Source organism: Penaeus vannamei, chromosome 23 (genome assembly GCF_042767895.1).
Source record: "Penaeus vannamei isolate JL-2024 chromosome 23, ASM4276789v1, whole genome shotgun sequence".
NCBI lineage: Eukaryota > Metazoa > Arthropoda > Malacostraca > Decapoda > Penaeidae > Penaeus > Penaeus vannamei.
The window spans coordinates 3,181,216-3,188,715 of NC_091571.1; the positions used below are offsets into that span (position 1 = coordinate 3,181,216).

The window sequence follows — 7,500 nt, forward strand, 5'->3', positions numbered from 1 at the left end:
GAGGAGGTGGATAGGAGAGAGAGAGGAAGGGAGGGAGGGGGCGGAGTAGAGAGAAGAGGAAGGAGAAAGGAGGGGAGGGAAGAAGGAAAGGAAGGAAGAGGAGGGGAAGGGGGCGGAGAAAAGAGGGAGGAGTGGAGAATGAGGGAGAGGGAGGGAGGGAGGGAGAGAAAGGGAGGGGAGGGTAAGGATGTTGGAGAATAGGTAAGAGAAGGGAAAGGAGTTAGGGGAGGAGAGGGAGAAGTGAGGGGTGGAGTGGAGAGGGGGTGCAGATGAGGAAGAGAAAGCGAGGTGGAGAAAGGGAAGAGGAAGGGAAGGAAGGGGAGAGGAGAGGGAGGGAAGGTGAAGAAAGGGGAGGATAGAGAATGGGACGAAAGTGAATGGAAAGAGAGGAGAAGAGAGAAGAGGGGGAATGGGAAACTAAGGAAAGAGGGAATGGGGAAGGGAGAGGAGTAGGAAAGAGGGAATCGGAAAGGGGAAGAGAGGGTAAAGAAAGAAGAGAAAGAGGAGGAGGAAGATAAGCGAATAAACGTGTAGATAAAGGAGCAGTTGAGGAGTAAAGAAAAGCACAAGGGAAGGAAGAGACGAGAGGAAGTGCTAGGGAAAATTTCAAAGAAGGGAAAGAGGGAATAGAGGGATAAAAGGGAAGAAAGGGAAGGGGAAAGAAGGACAGGAGATAAAAGAGGAAAGGAGAATAGATAAAAGAAGAAAGGAAACAAGAGTAAGGGGCGAGACGAGAAAGGGAGGAAGAGGGAAAAAACTGAAAAAGGTAGATAGATAGTGTGAATATGTAATAAGTAAATATGTAAGAGAAGAGGAAAATAAAGAAAAGAGAAGGAGAAAAAGAACAAAGGGAGGAGAGGAGAGGGAAGAGAAACAGGAAAACAAGAAAGGAGAGAGAAGGGAAAACCCGGAGCAGGAAGCGAAAAGATTAGAAAGGATAAAAAAGCAAAGAAGAGGAGGAAGAGGAAGTGGAAAGAGAATGAAAAGAGAAACAAGGAGAGGAGGAGAAGGGAAGAGAGAGACAAGAAGGGCGTGCGGGAACGGGAAGGTAGAAAGTAGAAAATTCTTACTTCAGGTTCGTTGAGAACATAACAGCGTGAACGGAAAGCTGGAGAGAGAGAGAGAGACACAGAGAGAGAGAGAGAGAAGAGAGAGAGAGAGAGAGAGAGAGAGAGAGAGAGAGAGAGAAAGAGAGAGAGAGAGAGAGAGAGAGAGAGAGAGAGAGAGAGAGAGAGAGAGAGAGAGAGAGAGAGAGAGAGAGAGAGAGAGAGAGAGAGAAAGAGAGAGAGAGAGAGAGAGAGAGAGAGAGAGAGAGAGAGAGAGAGAGAGAGAGAGAGAGAGAGAGAGAGAGAGAGAGAGAGAGAGAGAGAGAGAAAGAGAGAGAGAGAGAAAGAGAGAGAGAGAGAGAGAGAGAGAGAGAGAGAGAGAGAGAGAGAGAGAGAGAGAGAGAGAGAGAGAGAGAGAAGAGAGAGAGACAGACAGACAGACAGACAGACAGACAGAGACAGAGAGAGAGACAGAAAGAGAAAGAGCAAGAGAAAGAGAGAGGAAGAGAAAGAGAAAGAGAGCGGGAGAGATAGAGAGAGACAGAAGAAAAGAGAGACAGAAAGACAGAACGAGAGAAAGAGAAAGAGAGGGAGACTAGCGGACGTGAATATGTGCTTTATGAAACCCGTGTCGCGTTTTCAAGCAGAGAGTGGAATATGAATATATTTTACAAGCTGCTGTTGCCAAAAGATCGAGATATCCCCTGGAATTCATTTGGCTAAACCCCCTCCCCCCCTCTCCTCATCCCCTTCCCCCTGCAGACTTTCCCCACAACCTCTCCTTCCCCCTTCCCCCATTCTCACTCTCTCCTTCTCCTACCTCTTTCCCCACAACCCCACCTTACCCACTCCCTTATTTTCTTTTTCTCCTAATCTTATCCTTTTCGTACTTACCATCCCCCATTCCCCAGTCCACTTTCCCCTACTGTTATACCATTCCCAATCCTCTTCCTATTCCTCAATCCTATTCTTTCAACCTGATCTTAATCCTCACCCCAATCCCCCCCCTTTCCTAATCCCCTTTCCGAATCCCCTCTTCCCAATCCCCTTCACCCAATCCCCTTCCCAACTCCTTTCCCCCAATCCTCCCTTTCCCAAATCCCTCTTCCCAATCTCGCCTTCCAATCCCCTTCCCAACTCCCCTCTTCCCAATGCCCCTTCCCAATCCCCCTTCCCAATCCCCTTTCCCTAACCCCTTTCCCAATCCTCTCTTCCCAATCCCCTTCCCAATCCCCCTTTTACCATCCCCCTTCCCAATCCCCATTCCAAATCCCCTTCCCAATCCCTCTTCTTACTCATCCCTCATTTTTCCTTTCTCTTCGGATCTCCCTCCTATCCACCACTCCCCCACTCTTTCCCTTCTTCCCCTTCCTCCTCCTAACCATCCCCAATTCCTCCCCTGCTATACTCCTACGGGCCCTACTACCACTCTTATAATCTTTCCCCTCCCCCTGACCCCTCCCATATTCTACTATTTACTACAGAATAAAAGAAATAGTAAATCATTTCTACTGTGATAAATCTACGGGGATTTTCCGCCACATTTCAATACAAAACCGTTCATAGTCATCATTATATCGCCCATGTCTACTTTTTTTTTTTTCTTAAGAAATGTGAATATCAAAGACAATTATTAGTTTAAGAAGAGACCCAAGGAGAAGGGAAAATGGTGTGGGTATAAAGCGCTTATGAAGGAGATAAGCTGATGAAAAATTTATGTGCTAATAAGTGACTTTTCTGGAAATGTGCATCTGTGCGAGAGGGAACGGTGTGTGTGTGCGTGTGTGTGTGTGTGTGTGGGTGTGTGTGTGTGTGTGTGTGTGGGGGTGAGGTGGGGTGGGTGTTAAGGTGTGTGTGGGTGTTATGTGTGTGTGTGGAGGTGGTGCGGTGTGTGTGTGTGTGTGGGGGCAGGGGTGTGGGTGTGTGTGGTTGTGGGTGTGTGTGTGGGTGCGGGTGTGTGTGTGGGTGTGTGGGTGGATGTGTGTGTGTTTGTGTGAGTGTGTGGGTGGGTTTAGGTGGGTGTATGTGTGTGTGTATGTGAGGGTGGTGTGTGGGTGTATTTGTGTGCAGTGGGTGAGTGTGTGGGTATGTGTGTGTGTGGGGGTGTATATATAGGTGTGGGTGGGTGTGGTGCTTGAACATGTGGATGCGTGTGTGGTGTGTGTGGTGTGTGGGTGTGTGTGTGTGGGTGTGGGCAGTGTGGGAGGATAAACAGGTGGCAATGGCTGAGTGGGATAGGTGGGGGGCTGAATGGTGTGTGTCTGTGTGTGTGTGAGAATGGGTGGGTGGATAAGCTGGTTGGTGTGGATAGTTTAGTTATGTGTGTGTGGTTATGTGCGTGTGTAGGTCAGTGTGTCATTGTATATAAATGTGTAGGTCTGTGTATGTGACTTATTACCATTGTTATTGTTGTTGTATATGCTGTATGGTGTATGTGTGTGCATGCGTGTAGCTGTGTCTCTGTATATGTGTCATCATGCGTATGTCCATGACGTGTCAGTCAGCCTGTGTCCCTGTGTATTCATCGGGAGTGTCATGGGATGTGAGTGTGTTAATCAGAATAATAAAATGTGTTATTTTTAGACACTTGATTTCGCCCTCTTTTGTGGGTAGTATTTTCGCCACATGAATATGCGATGAATTATTTTTCTTTAATTATTCTCTCCTCGGCATTTCCTGGTGTTTTGATAATGAGGAGTAGGAAGAGGAGGAACATTATTTCCATCGAGAAAATTTCACTTTTATCATAAAAAAAAAAAAAATAATACATCATATTTTTTTTTTTTTTTTTTTTTATTCCGATAGAAAATAATAACATTAATATAACACTGGTAAAAATAGGAATTAAATAGCGTGCCACTTGAATATCCCTTCCTGTCACATTTCTCTTGATTTCCGAGTGAACAGCAATGCATAAGATGACGTCACTTGGTTGATTTAATCCCCATTTTTGACAAGGTGGGAATGTGGATATTTCCCCCATAATCCCCTTCAACCGTTAATCCCGTTCAGGTGTGTGTGTGAGTGTGTCTGTTGTCTATCTTTATCCGTGTCTGTCTGTCTGTTTTATTCTTTAAATCAGCCTTTTTCTTTCTGTGTTTCGGTCTCTCTCTGTCTCTGTCTCTGTCTTTCTCTATCTATCTCTATCTCTAACGCTCTCTCTCTCTCATTCTCTCTCTCTCTCTCTCTCTCTCTCTCTCTCTCTCTCTCTCTCTCTCTCTAACTGAACATATCTCTTTCTTTATTTCTCTCTAAATATCCCAAGTTCTTCTCTCTCTCTCCCTCTCACTCCTCAATTTCTCTCCACTCTATCTCACTCTCTCTCCTCCTCTCTCTCCTCCTCTCTACTTGCCTTTCACCCTCTCATTATATTCTTCTCCCTCCACTCCCTCCCCTCCTCACTCCCCACCCTCCTCCCTCCTCCCACCCTCCTCCCTTCCCTTCCCCTCCTCCCCTCCCCTCCCTCCCCCACCCCAACCCCAACCCACTGTGGTATGCATGACACAGGTCCCTCGTAACGACCATCTATAATACCCCAGTTAGACAGTGATTACGGGGGTCGTTGTTGCGGGATGCTGTTAATGATGATTGTGTTTGTGACTTGTTAATGCGAGTGGTTGATGGCGGGCTGAGGGAGGGGAGAAGGGTAGGGGAAGGGGGGAGGGGGGGGGAGGGTGAGGGTGGTGGGGTGGGGTGGGGGAGGGGAATGGACGTGGGGAGGGGGAGGGAGGAGTGGGGGTGAGGGAGGGAAGGGGAGGAGGGGGGGTGTGAATGGTGGGTGGTGGAAAAGAATGGACGTGGGGAGGGGGGGAGGGGATGGGGAAGGGCCTGAGGTGGGGTGGGTGAGGGAGGGAGGAACGGCAGGGGGAGGAGGTGGAGGAGGAGGGTGTGGGGAGGGAGCTAGGAGGGAGGGGATGAAGGGGGTGGGGGTGAAGGGAAGAAGAATGGAGGTGGGGAGGGGGGAGGGAAGCTAGGAATGGCGGGGGAGTGGGGGAGAGGGGTAATTGAGTGGCTTTGGGGGTTAAAAAGGGGGAGACTGGAAAGGGGGAGGGGGAGGGGGATGAATAGAAGGGTGAGGGAGCAGTTACTGTTGTTTAGGAGGGGGATTTTAGGGGTGGGAGGAGGGAGGGAAAGCTATAGAGTTAAGGTGAAAGGGGGGAATAGATATGAGCTAAAAGCATAAGGGTTGAAGAAGAAAAGGTGGATAATGTGAACTTGCAAAAGGGAAATATAATAATGACAGTGAATGGGAAGATGAAGCTGAAGGACGAGGGGACAGCAGAATGAAGGGCGAAAAGGGGAAAGAGAAGATGAGAGGAGGAAGAATAAAAAAGAAAGATAAGGGAGTTATAGAGAGTTAAGGGAAAAGAGGGAAAAGGGGAGGGGGGAGGGATTTAAGGAGGGAATATTGGGACTTTAAAGGGGTGGGGGGAGAGGTGAAGAGGGTTTGGGAGGGGAGGAGGGAGGGAGGGGGAGGGAGGAAGGAGGGAGGGAGGGAGGAAGGAGAGATGGGAGAGGTGGGAGGGAGGAAGGGGAGTAAGGAGGGTGGGTGGGCAGGAAGGAGGGAGGGGAGGGAGGGAGGGGGAGGGAGGGAGGGGAGGGAAGGGGGGAATGGGAGGAAGGATGGGAGAGAGGATTTAAAGGAGGGAGGGAGGAGAGGGAAAGGAAGCAGGCTGGAGGAGGGGAGGAGGGAGGAGGGAAGGAAGGAGGGAGGGAGGGAGGGAAAAGGAGAGGGAGGGAGGGAGGGAGGGAGAGAGGGAGGAAGGAGGAGGGGAGGGGAGGAAGAGAGAAGGAAAGAGGAAGGATGGAGGGGAGGAGCGCATGAGGAAGGAGGGAAGGAGGTAGAGAGAGAGGGAGGGAGGGAGGGTGGGAAGGAGGGAGGGAGGAAGGAGAGATGAAGGGAGAAAGGAGGAAAGGAGGGAGGGAGGGGGGAGGGAGGGGCAGCTGTAGAGAAGCATGACGATGCGGAGAATTTAGTTTAATTCTTTATTTTATCACGGATCTTTATGTCGTTACAGAAGGGAATTTATTTTTAATTTTAGACTATCATGGTGCTATTTTTCTCTTTCTAACTACATATGTATGTCTGTCAGTCTGTTTATCTTTCTATCTATATATCTGTCTGTCTGTCTGTCTATCAATCTATCTTTCTGTCTGTATCTATTTGTAGATCTATTTTTCTCTCTCTCCTTTCTTTCTCTATCTTTCTCTCTCTATCTTTCTCTCTCACTCTTCCATGTCTATCTAACTATAAATGTATATATCTATCTTTCTATCTATCTTTCTATCTGTCTCTTGCTATGTATCATTTTTTTCGTCGAATTCAGATGATGGATATTTTTTTCCCTTTACAAATTATCTCATTTTCTCTTTCTCTCGTTCCTTCTCCCGTTTCTCTTCCTTGTTCTTCTTTCAAATCCTTCTTCTTCTTTGTTAATTTTCTTGTTAATTTTTCTTCCTGTTTTTTTTCTCCCATTCCTTTGTCTGCCTCTTTGTTCTTTCTTCTTCCTTTCTCCTCTCTTCTCCTTCTTCTTTTTTCTTCTTTCCCTCCTGTCCTCCTCTCTTTCTTCTTCTCTTTCCTCTCTTCGCTTCCCCTTCTTCTTCTTCTCTCTTCTTCTCTCTCTCTCTCTCTCTCTCTCTCTTCTCTCTTCTTCTTCTTCTCTCTCTGTTCTCTCTCTCTTCTCTTTCTTTCTCTCTCTTCTCTCTTTCTCTTCTCTTCTTCTTCTTCTCTCTTCTCTCTGTCTATTCATTCATTGATCTATCTATCTATTCTATCTATTCATTAATCTACTCCATTCTCCTGGCTATCTTCACCCAATCTGCCTTCTCCTTCTTCCTCTCCCTTTACTTTTTCTTCCCTCATCTCCACCTCCATTCTCCTTTCTCTTCCCTTCTTTCTCACCCTCCTGTCCATCCCTCCTTTCAGATTCCTCCCTCCCTGGACCATCCACTGCCTCCTTCACCTCTCACTCCCACTTCCTTATCCTCCCCACCCCCTTCCCATCACGCCCTATGACCTCCCCCACCCCTAATTCTTTCTCTCACCCCCACCCTTTCCTCCAACCCCACCTCCCTTCCCTCCTCCCTCACATTGTTTCCTTATCCCTCCACACGCCCATAACCCCCCACTCCCCACCCTCTTTTCCTCTCCAACCACTCCCCCACCCCTTCCCAAACTCTCTAACCCCCCTCACACGCCCATGACTTCACCTTCCTCTCCCTTCTTCTCTTTCCTTCCCCCACAGAACTCCCCACTTCCGGTCCTGGTGACTCACGGAGGAGAAAACAGCATGAGTTAATGACACAGTGGAGTTGATGTGCACTTCCAGCCCCTCACGCCCACCCGCCCATCTCTCCTGGAGGATCAACGGCCGGCCGGTAAGTGGGCGTTTTATTCGTGCGGTTTATTAGTGTTGCCATTACAGCGAGTGTTGTTTTTGTTGTGGGTACTGAG

The 7,500-nt window shown here is 48.3% G+C and overlaps 1 non-coding gene across 1 annotated transcript in view; it reads left to right on the forward strand.

Moving 5' to 3' along the window:
- The window catches only part of LOC113802929 (uncharacterized), a 22,158-nt gene that overhangs the window by 6,535 nt on the left and 8,123 nt on the right, over positions 1-7,500 (forward strand). Inside the window, exon 2 of the transcript XR_011399503.1 lies at positions 7,292-7,424. This is a non-coding gene — a transcript (uncharacterized protein). The remainder of the gene's footprint in view (positions 1-7,291; positions 7,425-7,500) is intronic.